Below are 17,468 nucleotides of genomic sequence, written 5' to 3'. Positions count from 1 at the left end.
TATTCTGTCAGACAAACTTGTCGGCAGCTTAATCAATTAAAGATCGGTTAGTTCAAACTTCAAAACCAAATAACTTCTTACAAATTTCTAAAGTTTTTGCGGTCCTTAACATTTCCAAGGTGAATAATTCTGCAAAAAGAATACAAATATTTAAAGAAATAAGTATAAAACTTTTACAACATATTGTGGTCTTTAAAAAGTTCAAAAATTCAATCATTTATCAAAAATACACTTTAATTAGTGAAGTACTTGAACTTTAATTATTCTTTCAGACAAACTTGTCTGCAGCTTAATATAAAGATCAGTTAGTCCAAACTTCAAAAAGAAATAACTTTTTACAAATTTCTTAGGTTATGATCGCGGTCCTTAACATTTCCAAGGTGAATAATCCTGCAAGAAGAAAATGCTATCAAGCGGGAGAAATGTCACTGCTGTACTTCTCGCTTTGTAAGGTTCACCTGAGGTTGTAGAATAAAGTTGGTTATTGGTGTACCGTGTAATAGTTAATGGAGTGTCAAAGATCAATTTCAAAAATTAAGATAGTGATACAGATAGCGTGGCTGCGTGGCATATGAAATGTGCTTGAAGTATTGCCAAATTATCAAAGAATATTTACCGTCAAGTTTCATAGTTCTCGTAAATGTTGTCAGATGTGTCATCTGCACTAGGAGAACTCCCCTCCTCTTCACCCAGGTGCACTCCACTTGAAGCATTATAGGCAACTTTTCCAAGTCCCTTCTCTTTATTCTTTCCCTTCCTTCGCTCACAGCAGAACAGCAATCCCAGAGCAATAGAGACTACCATTAGGAGCCCTGTGATACAAGCTAGTACCGGCACTAAGAGAAGATCTTTCGGAATAGACAGACAAGACCCAACACCCTCTTCACTCCAGCTCCATGACCTCCATTTAGGGCAGCTGCAGGACGATCTTCCGGGATCAGCAAATGTTCCTTGACGACAAAGCTGGCATTCTTGTGACCCTGGTGGACTGACAGAACCTGGGGTGCAACTGTAACAGCTTGACTGATTCCAGTACATCCCGGCATTGCATTGGCAGTAGTGGGACTTTGCGAGAGATGTCGTACCTTCTGGACAAACTGTGCAGGACGACATATTTTCATTCTTGTAGGTGCCAGGAGGACATGGCTCGCAAGAACCGCGGTGAGTCCCGTTCCATTTCCAAATCATACCTTCTGGACAATTACATTCCCTCCCTCTTTCTATGGGTAGGTAGCCAATGGGGCATGTATCACAGCTCAGGGAACCTTCCTGGCTGACAGAGCTGTTGGTGCATTCTTGACATCGGGTACTGTTCCAGAACATGCCAGCAATGCACTCACATTTTTCAGAACCAGAATCTGAGGATGAGAATGAAGGGCACGCAGAACATGTTGCCATAGATTCTCCTTTATAAGTATTTCTTTGGCATGGCGTGCAGGAGCTGTTCGTATCCCCATCCCACTTCCATATCTGTCCTATCGGGCAGCTGCAGGATGATGCGTTGTTTAAGGAGATTGATCCGGCTGGACACTCCTGACATTGAAGGGCCCCTTCGAGACTTACCGAGCCTTGAGTGCAATTCTCACAACAGGTTTTGTTCCAGTGCATCCCTTCATGGCAGAAACAATAGCCAGAACCTTTGAGGGATGTTGTGTTCAGTGGGCAAGCGGTGCAGGTCAGCATCTCTTCATCTTTGTAAGTCCCAGGGGGACAGTCTTTACAAGAACCCAATGTTTCTCCGTCCCAGCTCCATACCATTCCAACTTCACAGCTGCAGGTGGTCTCATTTTCTAATGTAAGGGATCCTATTGGACATTCTAGACACCGAAGTGCCCCGTTTTGGCTGACAGTACCTTGGGTGCAATTCTCACAACAGGTTTTGTTCCAGTGCATCCCTTCATGGCAGAAACAATAGCCAGAACCTTTGAGGGATGTTGTGTTCCGTGGGCAAGCGGTGCAGGTCAGCATATCTTCATCTTTGTAAGTCCCAGGGGGACAGTCTTTACAGGAACCCAATGTTTCTCCGTCCCAACTCCATACCATTCCAACTTCACAGCTGCAGGTGGTCCCATTTTCTAATGGCAGGGATCCTATTGGACATTCTAGACACCGAAGTGCCCCGTTTTGGCTGACCGTACCTTGGGTGCAATTCTCACAACGGGTTTTGTTCCAGTGCATCCCTTCATGGCAAGAACAGTATTCAGAACCTTTTAGGGATGTTGTGTTCAGTGGGCAAGCGGTGCAGGTCAGCATTTCTTCATCTTTGTAAGTCCCAGGGAGACAGTCTTTACAGGAACCCCATGTCTTGACATCCCAACTCCATATTAATCCTGGTGGGCAGCCACAAGAGATCCCTCCTTGTAAAGAAGTAGATCCCGCTGGACACTCCTGACATTGAAGGGCGGCCTCTTGACTGACCGAGCCTTGGGTGCAATTCTGACATCCTTCTCCACTCCAGTACATCCCTGCTTGGCAAGAGCAATGGGTAGATCCTGCTGAAGATGTTGTTCTCAGTGGGCAAGCGGTGCAGGTCAGCATTCCTTCGTCCTTGTAAGTCCCAGAGGGACAGTCTTTACAGGAACCCCAGTGTTCCTCGTCCCAGCTCCATATTATCCCGGGTGAGCAACTGCATGTAGTCCCACTATTTAATGCAGTTGATCCTGATGGACAGGCTCGGCACTGGAGGGCCCCCTCTGGACTTGCTAGACCCCCAGGACAACTCACGCACTGGAGATTATTCCAGAATGTTCCGAGCGGGCATTTACAGTGTTTAGAGCCTGCATCTGAAGATGATCCTGAAGGGCAGCTTTCACAGATTGGCTGCTTCCAGTATTTCCCAGCCGGGCAAGAGCAGAAAGTTCTATCAGAACTAGAAAGGATTGATGGAGGACATCTATTGCAGTAATACTCATGACCTTCATGAGCTTTGTATTGACTTTGCGGACACGTGGTGCACGTGCTAGAAGAACGATATTTTCCTGGTCTGCATCTTACCGTGGAGCCGCTGCATCGTAGGAAGACGTCTTCACTATGTCCACAGTTATGATTTGATATTCGTGTACAAGAGCTCCAGGAAGTAGATGAGCAGACGACGTCATCAAGTGTAGTAGCATAATTACTTTGGAGAGAAGGCCAACTGTTTGCGTTGCTCCAGCTGCTAGCGGAACTGAATCCCATTTCTTTACAGATGGCATTCGCGGAGTTATCACTAAACCCATCATCGCAAACGGTGCCACTGTTATACAGCAGTAGTGCAGTTGATGAATACGTTATAGGGTTTCCGCCGCTATTCACCAATTCAAACCTGGACTCTGAAATGATCAAACCTGTGACATTCATTCATGCATTTCTAAATTTTAATGCACGTGATTAGGTAAGCCAATCACCTGATCACACGAAATGAATAAAATCTTTATGCTTCGTATCTCTGTCATCTGAGAAGCTACAACGCTCATTTTTTCAGGACAAACGTATTTCGAATGGCCAAACACAATTCAATAAAATGTGACTCGATCCAATTATCAGAACTATCAAATAAATACGACAATGAACCTTCATTCGAAAGAAATGAACATGAATATTCTTTGATTTAACATATTCCTCGAATGAGTGGTGATAGCAAGTCATAACAAAAAGAATTACCTCCCCCCTGTAGATTATAATCTGCACCCATTTTGAAAATTTCGCTCACACTGCGTCGTTTTATTGCATTCAACTCCTATTAAAAATTAGAATTATGAACGTAAACTTGTTTAAAATAAATACCTCCAACAGTGAAGAGTGCAGCTAGCATAACCACCTTCAGGAACATAATGTTTAAAAAAAACAACGATCCAACAAATTTCGAGTTGTGAGCGAGTTAATTGAGAAGTGTTGTCTAAACATGTTATTGAGCAATGAGCGCCCATGAGTATATTAACTGTAATCCGACTATTCGGGTTAACATTTTGACTTTACAAATTATGTACTATCACATGATTTTATTCCTCATTCCTGGAATTATGGATTTCGGTTTTTGAGTAGTTTATAGCTCACTGCCGCATTACAGAGTCCAGACCTAAAATCTAGATAGAGTAGGTATTTCAGGGATACAGTGACTTGGTCTGACGTACCAGTATGAAATACCAGTAATAAGTATAACGACATAGCTCTAACCAGAGCCCTCTCGCTTGCAGTAGCGCGCGACCGCGTAGACACATGGCTATGTGAAATAACGACATATCACCTGTGATTATATACATTGCACCAAGACTGACTGTGTAGTGGTGATTTACTATTTTATGTCACAGTCATACAGATAGAAAGCTTTAGATCAGCACTATAGGAATTATATTTACATTTTAATTTGACAGACGCACAGGACACGGGAAACCCCTAAAACTATAAATTTGTCACTCTTCTAATGTTGACATCAGCTGCGTGTCCCTCATGTTCCTATTTTTACCACACTATGTGCAGACCACGTGTAATAATTTAATAATTCTGGCTCAATGCCAGAATGTTTAACTAAATCCTGGGAACGGCTACTGTACAGTGCAACTCAGCACTTTGTAAGTGTTACAAATGAGTGTTTTACTTGTTTGATAAATGAGTTTTCTAACCCTACACTATTTAAAACTTTTAGTTGGACAATAGCACCAATGCTTTTCATTTTAGAGCTGTTTTACTTTAGCAGGTTAGTAATGCGGTTTATCGCAGTTAAAATGAACGATCGTTTTTGTTTAATCAATGTTGTCGTGTATCAAACTATTCCTGTATGCATGGTGCACAGAACCTTTGATGAGATCCGGGAACCATTCCGGTGTTAAGCACTAACGATCGTAGACACCCTGACTTTTCTCTACCATGCCTGGATGATGCATCTACTCTCTATTGAACATCGCTGAAGATGAATCATACATTTTGCTGCTGGTTCCAGTCCTGACTCTCAGCTCATTTCTGGCAGCCAATATTTTCCGATAAAGATGCACAAAAATTCGATTTGAAATTACAAACGGACACAAAAGATATAGTGTTCCAAAACAGAGAAAGCCGCGTAGATTGGTATCGAGTACAGTGCTGAATGTGGCACCGACGTCAGACAAAGGAACTACGAGCAGACAGTCTGGTGGGGAGGACTCTAAAGTACTGACTACTGGGTTGGGTAGGGGGGGGGGGGGGGGGGGGGGGGGGGGGGGGGGGGGGGGTGGGGGGGGGGGGGGGGGAGGGGGTTGTAACACACTGTGTGGAGAACTCTACTTCTATAATCTAGAGTTCTAGGATTATTAAAGCGCACTCTATTTCTAGGCTCCGTTCTGATCTGATGCGCTGGAAGGTTTTGTGTATTCAACTTCATTTGTGGGAAAGGGGAATAAAAACGGAACGAATAACGAAAAATGCGGGCTTGATTTGAGAAGTTACAGATATCATTACGGATATGTTTGTGTCAAATTAGATTTGCATCTTTATTCTTTAACTGTAATAAATGAGTTACAACTTTTAAAGTTACAAGAAAATTAGAATATTGTGTCTCATTTGTTCGATATTGTTACTGAATACTTACAGTTTATTAACGACTATAAACGGGTGTTTGCTTTGTTTAAAAATAAGTTACAATTAAATGCTTATAAGACTAACGTTTGATATAGTAATTGATGAATGCACAGAGAAAACAAATTGAGATCAATTCAAGGGAAGTTTAAGTACACAGTTAATGTTTCTTTATTTCTACCGAGCCCTCTTGTCCGAGCTTATCCAACACGTTCTTCATCCTAGTACAATCATCTAATGTAGAACCGTCCGAGGGAAACATTATGACAGTGCACTTGACTCGTGCTCTTGACATTGCCAAGTAAAGATCGTCTATATCTCTCTCAAATTCTTCATGGTCTCGGTTTAGATTGAACATCGCTTGCGCAATCGGATGAGTCATTATCATTTTAACTTCCTCATCTTTCAACATTTGAAGCGCTATCACGGCAGGCCATTCTTTTGAATACGTTGAAAGTACCGGCCGAAGCTTCATACCTTTTGAATTCAAAATCCCATCAACTATATTTTTCGTTAAAGAGATCGTATTTGATGCTAGGTGAGCTGGAATATTGCAGATACAACCCACGTCATTCTTTTTTATCATATTATCGCAAAATAATTTATCTATTTCTTTTGCGAAAATATCATATACCAGTTCCTTGTCAAGGTTTTGCAGAACATGTATGATAACTTTTGGTCCATGTATGTAATGACCGGGGGACTGTGGTACGATGAAATCGTTCCTTAAACGTGATGTTAGGTGTTTCAGCCCTGTGATTTCGTTCCGGATAACTGACAAAGAACTCGATAAATCAGAAGTGTTTCTTAAGTTCTTTGATAGACTAACTAGTTGTGAAGAGGATAACTCATTTTTGAGGAAACTGGTAAAAGTTGTGCTATCTCTGGAGGTTACCGGTCCATCCATATATTGCATATTTTGTAATGTATGAGTTTGTATCGTATCACATGCTACCCAAACATGAACAGATCTTGAAAGTTCGAATAATGTTTTTACTATTTCATAGTCAAAATCCCCGATAATTTCCAACCCATCCCCTGTTAATGCAGCTTGAATATCGTCGTAAAACACGTTGATACCGTGGCCTTGTAGTAAACGAAGAAGGTTTCTTATCGACTCAGAATTAGCTCTTTGAACCATCTTGTCATCATTAATACCCCTAAGCATGATTACTTCAACTTGATTGAAACGGAAATTTCGTTTAATCATATGCAAGAGTTCAAATGGTTCGTCGGCAATTTGATAACAGATAGTAGACGCATGCTGTACTCCAGCTTTAATCAATACTTTATGAATATGGTCTGAAGATGTAACGTCTTCACGGACACATGTTTCGCAGAACAATACAACTTTGTTGTTCACATCTGATAGTACTAATTCTAGGATCTTAGCCATTAGTACAACAGTTTTGCCTGTTCCAGCGGGACCATTAATCCACAAAAACTTCTCATCTGAATTTATCAAATCGTATTGTTGTTTTGTCAAGTTATCCACTCCTAAAAAATCCTTGACAATCTTTGGCGTAGGAATAACTTCGGGATTATTACTCCTGAAGGAAAATCTTCCTGAACGCAATTGTTCGTCGATGGTCATTATACATTTACTTAAACTGCACTTGGACTTATCACATTCGGTCTTTTCTGTGCTCCATACAGCTAACAATAAGTTCCGAACATCTTCATGTTTGTTTCGAAACTCTGAACGCAGAGGTTCATCTAAGACAAAGTCAGTCACATTGTCATTCCACCAATTACTAAAATCATCGATGTCATCCTTGAATATGATAGTTGATTTCTGGTTCCTGCTCAATTGGAATTCACAGCTGAATCTCTTTTGAAAATTAGGATAAACAGTGAACTGGAGGACGGTTAACCGTTTACAAAATCGTCTGATCAAGTCAACCATTTTCTTCCTCTGCTCGAGTGATTTCTGGAAGGTTTTAGCCAACACTTGCATTTGGTGATCTTTGTTACTCTCAGAATCTGAAACTTCACCGATGTGGCCCATATTCTTCACTTCTATTACCACAAAGTGGTTTGATGCTATTACAATAAAATCACACTCACCCTCTCTATTCGTTGCCATCTTTTTGCACTTTTGGCACTTTCGTTTATCATGACCTGTATCACCCAAATGGTATTGAAAATGGGTGTATTCAAAACTATGAAGAACAATAAAAGGTTTGCCAACTTTCTCTAAAGCCCTGTAGACAATTACCTCAGCTTCATAGTTTAGTTGATGGTTTCTGTCGTTTTTAAAACTACTCCCGGGTTGATCTTCATTCGGGTAGATGTCTATATACTGCTGCTGAGGAGCTCTTGGTAACATGATAGGATTTCCGTCTTCAGTAAAACAGTAGGTCTCAAATATATCTTTTCCATTCCGTAGGTATTTCTCAAACTGCGTTTCATTCTGTGCCATACGCACTGTGATGATAATAAAAATTAATTGCGCCGGTTAGCGGACGCTAGATTTCCATCAACCGTACTCTTAGGGATTGCCTTTTAGAATTTAAAATTACAATTAACGATCGTTTCATGTTGGTCAAAATATTGCACTGTGATGATAATAAAAATTAATTGTTAAACGTTTTTGCTATAAAAACTACTGATTACTTCGCACAATTAGTCTAATAATATATCATGGTTGTAGACAATCCGTTACAAAAACTGAACCTACGGTAAGTGATCGGGAAACATTTACTGGAAATTCTATGATAATTCTATGATATAAATTCTAATGCTCCTGAGAGCTCCTGCATTAAATAAAGATAAAAAATATTTACAAAGAATTCTTTCAAGTATTTCATGTAATTAAAACGAACTACTTTACTTAGCTTTGCACTGCTAAATTTAGAATTTGGCCGCCAAATTTTTTTAAAGGCCTAACTCAAAATTCTGTCCCAAAACTTAAGGTCATGAGAAAATTCTACGTTGATTCTGAAAATTTCATGAAAAAATATTGAAACCCTATTCAGGGTTTCAACTGCTATTCAGTTCTATTGTTTTGAGCGAAGTCAGTTTTGCAAATATCGCGTCGCGAACTGAGATATGGGCGATTTTGTTCATTTTTTGCGATTATTTGAACACAGAATCTACAGTTAGGTAGACATTGCACTGATAACCATAGAGAATGTGTAGTATAGGCTTACCTTCCATAAAAAGTTGGTTTCATTCAAAAATATTGATATTTGACCAATTTATGGACCAAAATCGATCAAATTTGGTGCGTATGCCCAAATATGGGCATATGGTTTTTTGCTCATAACTCAGTCATTTTTTGTCCAATCTTGATGAAAATTCATATACGAGTTCAAGGGACCACTAGCTACAAGGAGAGCACTTAAAATCTGGATTTTGGGCATGTTCAGGGTATTTGGCTAAATTGGGCCTAATTTGGACCAAATATGGGCGTGGCTGCCCCGCGGGCACCGTTTGGCGGTTGGGGTCCGGGACCCCCTCAAAAGTTCGGTCACCGGTCTTAGTTTGTTGGACAACTGCTATCTCGAAACCAAGTTTCACAAAAAAATCAGGGTGAACCCCCCCCCCCCCCCCCCCCCCCCCCCCCACTTAATATTAATAATTAATTAACTTAATTTGTGCGATTTTGACGAAAATCGTACACTGAAGTGTCGCAAAAATTTCCTGTAGTAACAATTACTAATGTATTCGCAAAGAAACGGCAACAAAGAACAAGTATTAATCAGAAAAGCTAGGTCACTACTCAGACAACAGCTCAACAGCTGTTAGTTACATGAAATAGCAGATATGATGTTGCATCACACATACGGCGGTGTCACATTACAATATTATATTATGTTTGTATGTTTCATTTCATCTCAGCCCCCCTCTTCCGCAGCTTTACATATTTGCGTAGACAGCAAAGCAGCCATTCTAGCTCTCTCGGCCACGACCATCAGATAAGCTACTGTCTCTGACACCATTGCAGCACTCTCGCACCTCTCGAACCATAGACATGTCACCATCTGTTGGACACCGGCACACAGTGGTATTCTCGGTAATGATCTTGCAGATGCAGCTTGGCTAATAAAGGCTCAGACACTGTACCTATAGGGCCCCTCCTTTCGCTCCTTACTCGGCATCATGTATCATCAACACTCTTGACACTCGCTTCAAGCCCCTCCACCTGGCCAGGCTTTCGACCTTCAAGTCAGTCAGCAACTTTCACCACAACAACATCCTGACCCTTTTCTCTAATAATTTGAATATTTTATCAAAATCAAAAGATGATATTAGAATTTTAACTCATCTCTATACCGGATGCAGTTATCTTAAACACTTCCAAAACAAGATAGGTAATGAACCGTCCAACATCTGCAACAAATGTGAAGAGGAAGTAGAAACTACAAAACACTTCCTAACCAGATGCCCAGCCTATGCACTAACAAGGAAACAAGTATTCGGTAACTTTATCATCAAATCATGTATATTCCACACCATCGTTTTTCCTAAGCCTATACTTAAATTTGCGCTTATTTCGAAGTACCTAGACTTCTATGATCCCCCTTAGCTTTTTTTTTCGAACAGCCAGATCATCTCCCTCACAGACTTACCACCTTCTTTTAGCTTCCATTTGACGGACCCCCTTTGCTCTCGCTTGAATGAGGGAGATGATCCATATTACTGCTCACCTCGATCCTACCCGACCCCCCTTTGTCGCTCTTTTTATAACTTATGACTAGCATCCTTTTGTATAATTGATGGTAGCCATTAACCCATTCAATACACAGGACTATACGTTCACAAGAACAGAACCCCCCCACCCCTATAGCAAACAAGATTGGAAATTCACGTCCACCCTCAATAAAGAAGAAGAGAAGAACATCCAACACTCAGGATCACCTTTCTCTTCGGCCCGTGGAGGGGCCCCGGTTTGTCCCTCCTTAATATTTTGTATATCCTTTTATTATTGTTAATATTGTTTCCATATTGCTATTTTCTATACCCAGTCGGATCAGTTTGTTTTGGTCCGGGCCTTGCTTGCTGGCCCTGCCATGGCTCTCTAGCTTGGGCAGGTTTGACTTATATATATATATATATTATATATGTTTGTATGTTTGTAAAATCATGTGTGTAACTGTAACGTAATAAATTTAAAGAATCATATGAGTCCTGGGATTGACAGGATTAATAACGAACAGTTCAAGTATTGAGCTCAAGAACCAGTGGCCCCGCTGACCCCGCCGTGCGGGGGGCCGGGGGGGGGGGGGGGGGGGGGGGGGGAGGGTTTCGGTGCGCCATCTTAAGGGGGCGCAAAATCGTCGTTGGAATGTGGGTCAATTTTGAAAAACTTAACTGAGGTACTAGCAAAACTGCGCGTTTTGCTCTAGAAACACAATTTTTAAAAGATTTTACCGGCGTATCCTCTAAAATCACCTAATTTGTTCAATTTTAAGGAGGGGCGCCAAAAGGGGGGCGCATTTTCGGCGGGGGGTGGGGGCACAGGCAACTTTACACCACTGTCAAGGACTTACAAATACAAATCCATTGTTGAAGTTATTCTGGGAGTTCCTGAAGACTGACTGAAAGGTCTGATCACTATTATTCCAAAGAAAGGTGACACCAGCATATGCTCCACTCCACAACTTCCAAACTCTTTCAAATGGTAGTACTTGCCAGGTTCTCGGAAGGTTTGGAAGCGTGAAAAATAGTGTGGTTTCTGGAAAACTCGGTCATTCGGCAGGGTACGGAATTTAATCTGCCTTTGTACATCAATTTTATTGATTTCAAGTCTGCGTTTGACTGCATCAATAGATAATTTACATGAAAGGCTTTTCGTCACTACGCATCTCCCAGAGAAATATGTGAGGGTCAAACGCGCTGTTTTTTAAATTTTACGGTGCTGTGAGTGTAGATTATAGTAGGCATGCCTACAGTTAGGCATGCCGGTGAGCTTTCGAGGTGGTTCGAAGTATCAAGTAGTTAGTGGAACTGGACGAGGAAATATTTGCAGGGGCCACCCATTTTGAATGTGAGTCTGAACTGGAATTTTAATTGCACAAGGCTATTTTAAAAGGGCTGATGCTTCGAGAGGAGCTAGAGCTTTTAGTAGAGATTCGAGAAGGAGGCGGTTATGACTACAGAGATGACATGGCGGTCCTTAATGCTTTAATGGGACAAAGGATGGTCTACAAGATCTGATCTCTTGTCCCAGCATGCTGCATATACCAAGAATGTTAAGCAATTCCTTCGACTAAGATTGTCAAAGTAGTACTAGTAGTACGACATACCGCTCTTAACGGTTAATGATATTGATACTCATAAAATGCCGCTCAAACTAAGTTCGGTAACACTGTAATGCTCTGTATAATCGGCTGTTCGCTGTATCATGTATGCATGTATACTTTTAACCTTACTATCTGAACCAATACAACTTTAATGTTTTATTTTAATTTTATTACCGGGTCAGGTTAACAGGTAATTACGTAACGTAAGCTTAACGATAAATTAATAGGTAATAAATAATAAGATAACCAAATTATTATTAACGTGACGTAACGAGTTCCTGAAAATTGTATAATATAGAGTTATCACGTAAGCTGCTAACGTGACCGAACTAATACTTCGTCCAAAAGATGTGAGCTTCGTGTGTCTTCTCGTAAAAACTACTATTTTATTTTCCTGCCTTATGAAATAAAAAGTTGAGAAATAAATAATGTTGTTTTGTAATAATGTTGTAAGGTATTATAACAGTGTGGTTAAGCCCGTAGCCGGTTCGTATCCATCAACTTTTTCGAAATGTTCCTTAAGTCCAACTAGAAGGTCCTTACAAATTTTCAAACTAGAATGATCCCATTCCAGGAACCGAAGATGTGACGGAATAATACCTTAATACGACGAAAAAGAATGAATTTCGTCATAATTACGCGACTTTTACGCTCCAAAAGCCGTGCGCGCGTCATTAAATATGGAACGAAGGCGAAACTCATCAATCATTCCAAAAAGGTATAACAAATTTGGTTATATTGTGAAAAAACTCACATTCTCAAAAAAATAATGGTAAAAAACACTAGTGGTGTCAAAAACGCGAATTAAATAGGTATTATAACTAATTATTTTAGTCTCTTGCTAGTTTAACTTTAAATAAAGTAATTCCATGCTATGACTATGAGTAAGAATCAGACATTTTTTCATTTACGTGTTATCAGAGCAAGCTAATCGTATCAACTTGCGGCCCTTGCCTTAATAGATTAATTATTGTTCTAGTATAAAAAATAACGTAAAACGTTCAAGAACTTGGTCTCTTTTAATTTCAAATCTCCATCGTAAACTTGATCAGCATCCAACTCATTCATCACAAGGCACTTCGTTGTGATTTTCAATAAAGTGCTGGAGAAGGCCCCTCGTCATCACCATTTTGTCGTTCTTCATAAGTTCGCCTGAAAAAAAAATGTAATTATGAAAATATTAGTAATACATGCAGTTTTGTATTTCCTATGTTTGTTGTCGCTAGTGATTCATGAAGGTTACCTGATTAATCGGAAATTTTACAAAAACCAGCAGTTCTAGATTATACTTATAAGCTTATAGTGGTAATAATTCAATCGAGGGTATGGGGCTAGGGGATCATAAATTTAACTACATATTAATCTTCCTCACCCCACATGGAAAAGATGTCATTCATTTGTGCACCGCACTTAGCAGTACCAACATCGTGTGTTCGCAAGTGTTCCGCTATCTCATTTGTGATGTTGACCCCGACGAATTCACCTAAACAATTAGAGTTGTGTAGGGTTTTACGGAATTCAATAAAATTTTGGAATGCACATAAAGTAAGAAAGTTGTATGATTAAATGTTTAATGTTGTCTTTAGTATAACACTATAACAGCTATAAAATTTACATAACAGTAATTCTAAGTTCAATTACTCATTAAATTCCACGAAGATTTCAGGTCCTCCAAAACATCCTCAGTGAACACTTTATTAATGTAAGGGCCCGTGTAAAGAAAATCCCACTTCGTGATGTTCTGGAACCTTCTCACTCCTTCCATTTGAGATTTAGAGACAGTTAATTCTGCTGCGCATGTGTTCAGCTCTTCTTTAGTCCGATTAGATCTGGTCACTTCAGACTCCAAACTAACTTTGGTCCTTTCGAGCTCGTCTTCTGTTCGGTTAAATTTGGCAGTTTCGGACTCTAGGCTTACTTTGATCTTCTGGAAGTCATCTTCTGTCCGATTAAGTCGGTCTGTTACATTTTGTAACTCATCCTTTACGCTATTATATTTACTGGTCAGTGTTTCTAGATCATCTTCTGTCCGATTAAGTCGGCCTGTTACATTCTGTAACTCATCCTTTGTGCTATTATATTTACTGGTCAGTGTTTCTAGATCATCTTCTGTCCGATTAAGTCGGTCTGTTACATTTTGTAACTCATCCTTTGTGCTATTATATTTACTGGTTAGTGTTTCTAGATCATCTTCTGTCCGATTAAGTCGGTCTGTTACATTTTGTAACTCATCCTTTGTGCTATTATATTTACTGGTCAGTGTTTCTAGATCATCTTCTGTCCGATTAAGTCGGTCTGTTACATTTTGTAACTCATCCTTTGTGCTATTATATTTACTGGTCAGTGTTTCTAGATCATCTTCTGTCCGATTAAGTCGGCCTGTTACATTTTGTAACTCATCCTTTGTGCTATCATATTTACTGGTTAGTGTTTCTAGATCATCTTCTGTCCGATTAAGTCGGCCTGTTACATTCTGTAACTCATCCTTTGTGCTATTAAATTTACTGGTCAGTGTTTCTAGATCGCCTTCAGTCGTGTTGAGTTTACTAGTAACTGCATCCAATTGTTCCCCCAATGCCTTTAGTTGCACTTCTTTTTCATTTAACCGACTCTCCATGAATTCCTTAGGTACCATATCACACCCGGTAACCTCAACCACAGACCCATTTCTTGGCTTTTCCAGCACGTCCTCCCAGCGGAGTTGTCTGCTGCTGATAGTCTCCTCTACTTCAGCACACAAACCACCGTCTGCTATTCTTTTTATTGTCTCCGAGCTCAGCACCTCTGTATACATATCAAATCTGTATAATTGGCCTCCAAAAACATAATTATTCCTATCACTAACAGCTTTAGGCCGTATATTAAACCACACAGTCCCACTAGTATACAGTTCTCTTCCTGATGTAGTCTGAGCACTAGCTGTTAGTTCCCCGTCCAGGTAGAGCTGCATAGTCCGTGAGGAGGAGGACCAAGTCAAACAATAGTGGAACCATTGTCCGGCCGGGGTAGTGAATTTTCTACTTAAGCCACCCAAAACACTATTTCCTGCTACTCTGTTGTATAACCCTTGAGGTGAAATAAATATCTCAAGAAAACTCGATCTCGTCTCGTAGTGGAACACCATCGGAAAGGGGGATGAGGTGAGTACTCGCTTAACCCAGGAGCAGAGGGTCAACGATGTACGGAACGGGGTCATGTCGTGATTAAATGTTATGTAGTCACTTGAAGTGGTCCCAAACTGCAGGGCGGTGTACTTTCTGTCCACTGCTTCGGTAACAGGGAACACAAGGAAGATCATGAAAACGAATAAAAGCAACATCGCGGAAAGTTATAATTCAGAAATAAAACTAGAGTTAGTCACTGGGTGCTCTGTTGACGTGGTTACCAGGGAAATATAATGTAGAGAATCAGTGGAGCTAGTAATTACTGAAGTTGTGAATGTGTAGCTTGAACTGGAGAAGTTTTAGCGTCAGATAATCGAGCAGGGTAGTAGGACACAGTGCAGCCGGCATGAACCAGAAATCTGATAATTTATATTACATATTTTGGTATTAAATGTCAGGATTCATCAAAATTCAGATGCGAGCGATTAACACACCATAATTTGCACAAATTCAATCAAGTTTCCTGCACAAATATAAAAAGTCATTCCCCGTTAAGTTTTAACAGTTTAAGCGAACTGTTGTATTAATTATGCACTGAAGGTTATGAAATACTTGGACATCGAAATATTGTTCAAAAAAGGCCATCTTTTTCATTTATCTGGAGTGACACTTTTTGAAAAGAGCTGTTTAGTCTGCAGTAGAGGAGGCGTCCACTGCGTCCACGGAGGAGGTTTTTACTCCGGTAGAGGAGATATCAGTCCAGAATAGGAGCGTTTGGACTGTTGAGTTAAATACAGAGGAATTCTTAGAATCTCATAATTACCTTTCGTATTTTTCTGCAGAACTTCACTTTAAATTTCTGTGAGATTGCTGATAACAGATAAGACTAGAATTATTCAATATTAGGGTATGGTTGCAACCTGTATGCTCGAAAAATTTACCTCAAATTACATAACCTTTGGTATTTTTGATTAGGGTATAAATACCCATGTATGAAGACAGAAAGTAACTTCTCAATTTCGTTCCTTCATTTATACTTCTCATCACGAACGATATACAAATGGATTGTGTATTTTATTGCATTATATTTGCACTTGGTGAAGCCACCACCCATGTCAAATTGATATTAGAGAAAGCGGGGCCTTTCCAAACTACTTACCAACCCATTTGTGTTTGGAGGGGAGATATAGTCAGTGGTTTTACCGCTGGTGATCAGGTACCTACGTCCTACATCTTTTTTTTTAATTACAAATTATATCCTAATATATTACTTCAGAGAGTAGGGACTGAGAGTGCCCCTTTTTCCTATGGTTTGTTGAATATTGTCATTCCATATCATTCCCTGTTATTCCCTGTCATTATTCCTTGTTATTTTTTGTCATTTCTTGTCATTCCTTGTCATTCCTTGTCATTCCCTGTCGTTCCTTGTCGTTCCCTGTCATTCCCTGTCATTCCTTGTCGTTCCCTATCATACCCTGTCTTTCCCTGTCGTTCCCTGTCATTCCCTGTCATTCCCTATCATTCCCTGTCATTCCCTGCTCATATTGACACATCTTGTCGTAAAATTGTCATGACATTGGGGCATTCTCGGTTCCTGCCCTTCATAGTGGTGGGTTAATAATATTTTATAACAAAATTCAAATTACAGGTAGAGGTAAAACTATAAAAACAGGAAAGGGTGCTACAAACTCAAAGAGATTGCCAAAGATGCTTTTAATAAAACAAATATTTAATAAAACAAATATTTATTTTTACGGCACAATCAAACAATATCAATAATAAATAAATCAGGGGAGGTTTGAAGAGGTTTCAAGTGCCGAAGGCCACTGCTTATCTTTAGGATTTGAGAGTGACCTGTGCTTGAAACCCCCTCAACCATCCACTACGTCAATATACTAATTACAGTATACAAATATAGAAAAATATAATAATCTTAAATTACTTATTGGTTTAGTTTGGTGACAAAGGAGAGCCCAGTTGAGTTTTAGTTTAGCTTTAGGTTTTGAATCACAGTTTAAAAGGTTAGCCATGTTTCATGGCAGAGAGAGATATCATGTGTGCATAGCCGTACCGGATGTAGAGTTTGAGATATAATATAGATTAGTTACCATGTATTAGGGTCATCTCGATTTTGGAGGGATAGCAAGTGCTTTTTAAGGTTAGATTTAATAACACCTGACGAAGCTGATAAGTCTGAATTCTTGGAAGAACCCGGGATTATCAACCCATCTACATTAGCATCACATATTTCGAATACATAGGGGCTGAGGTCATTCCAAATTTTCGTAGAGGTGTACAAAAAGTTTTGTTGGGAGATATCTAACCTCAGTAATGGGACAATCAGACGAAGTTTTTCATTTCTAGGACAGAACTTGAAAAGATCTTTAATCGACTGGGGGACATCAAATTTAAGAATTTTGAATAATTCCATAAATGTATGGTACATGTGCAGATTCTCCAGGTTCATAATTTTCTGCTCGGTGAATAGCGGTTTAGTGTGTTCAAGACAGTAGTTCTTGCTAGCCATATGTTCGTTATAAGTTCTTGAACGTGCACAGGTTAAATAGTATTCTTTATGATCAAAATT

At 39.8% G+C, this 17,468-nt stretch overlaps 1 long non-coding RNA gene across 1 annotated transcript; it reads right to left on the bottom strand.

Annotated features, from left to right (window-relative positions):
• Positions 1-12,661: 12,661 nt before the first annotated feature.
• On the bottom strand, positions 12,662-13,715 carry LOC134825024 (uncharacterized). The gene is made up of 3 exons (XR_010161477.1): positions 13,419-13,715; positions 13,133-13,260; positions 12,662-12,929 (listed from the first exon to the last, which is right to left on the bottom strand). It is a non-coding gene; the product is annotated as an uncharacterized LOC134825024 (long non-coding RNA).
• Positions 13,716-17,468: the final 3,753 nt, after the last annotated feature.

This window comes from Bolinopsis microptera, chromosome 13 (assembly GCF_026151205.1).
Source record: "Bolinopsis microptera isolate Bmic1 chromosome 13, MBARI_Bmic_1.0, whole genome shotgun sequence".
In the NCBI taxonomy this organism is placed as follows: domain Eukaryota; kingdom Metazoa; phylum Ctenophora; class Tentaculata; order Lobata; family Bolinopsidae; genus Bolinopsis; species Bolinopsis microptera.
The sequence above is the reverse complement of the archived record's forward strand: the minus strand, read 5'-3'. Positions and strand labels throughout refer to the sequence as shown.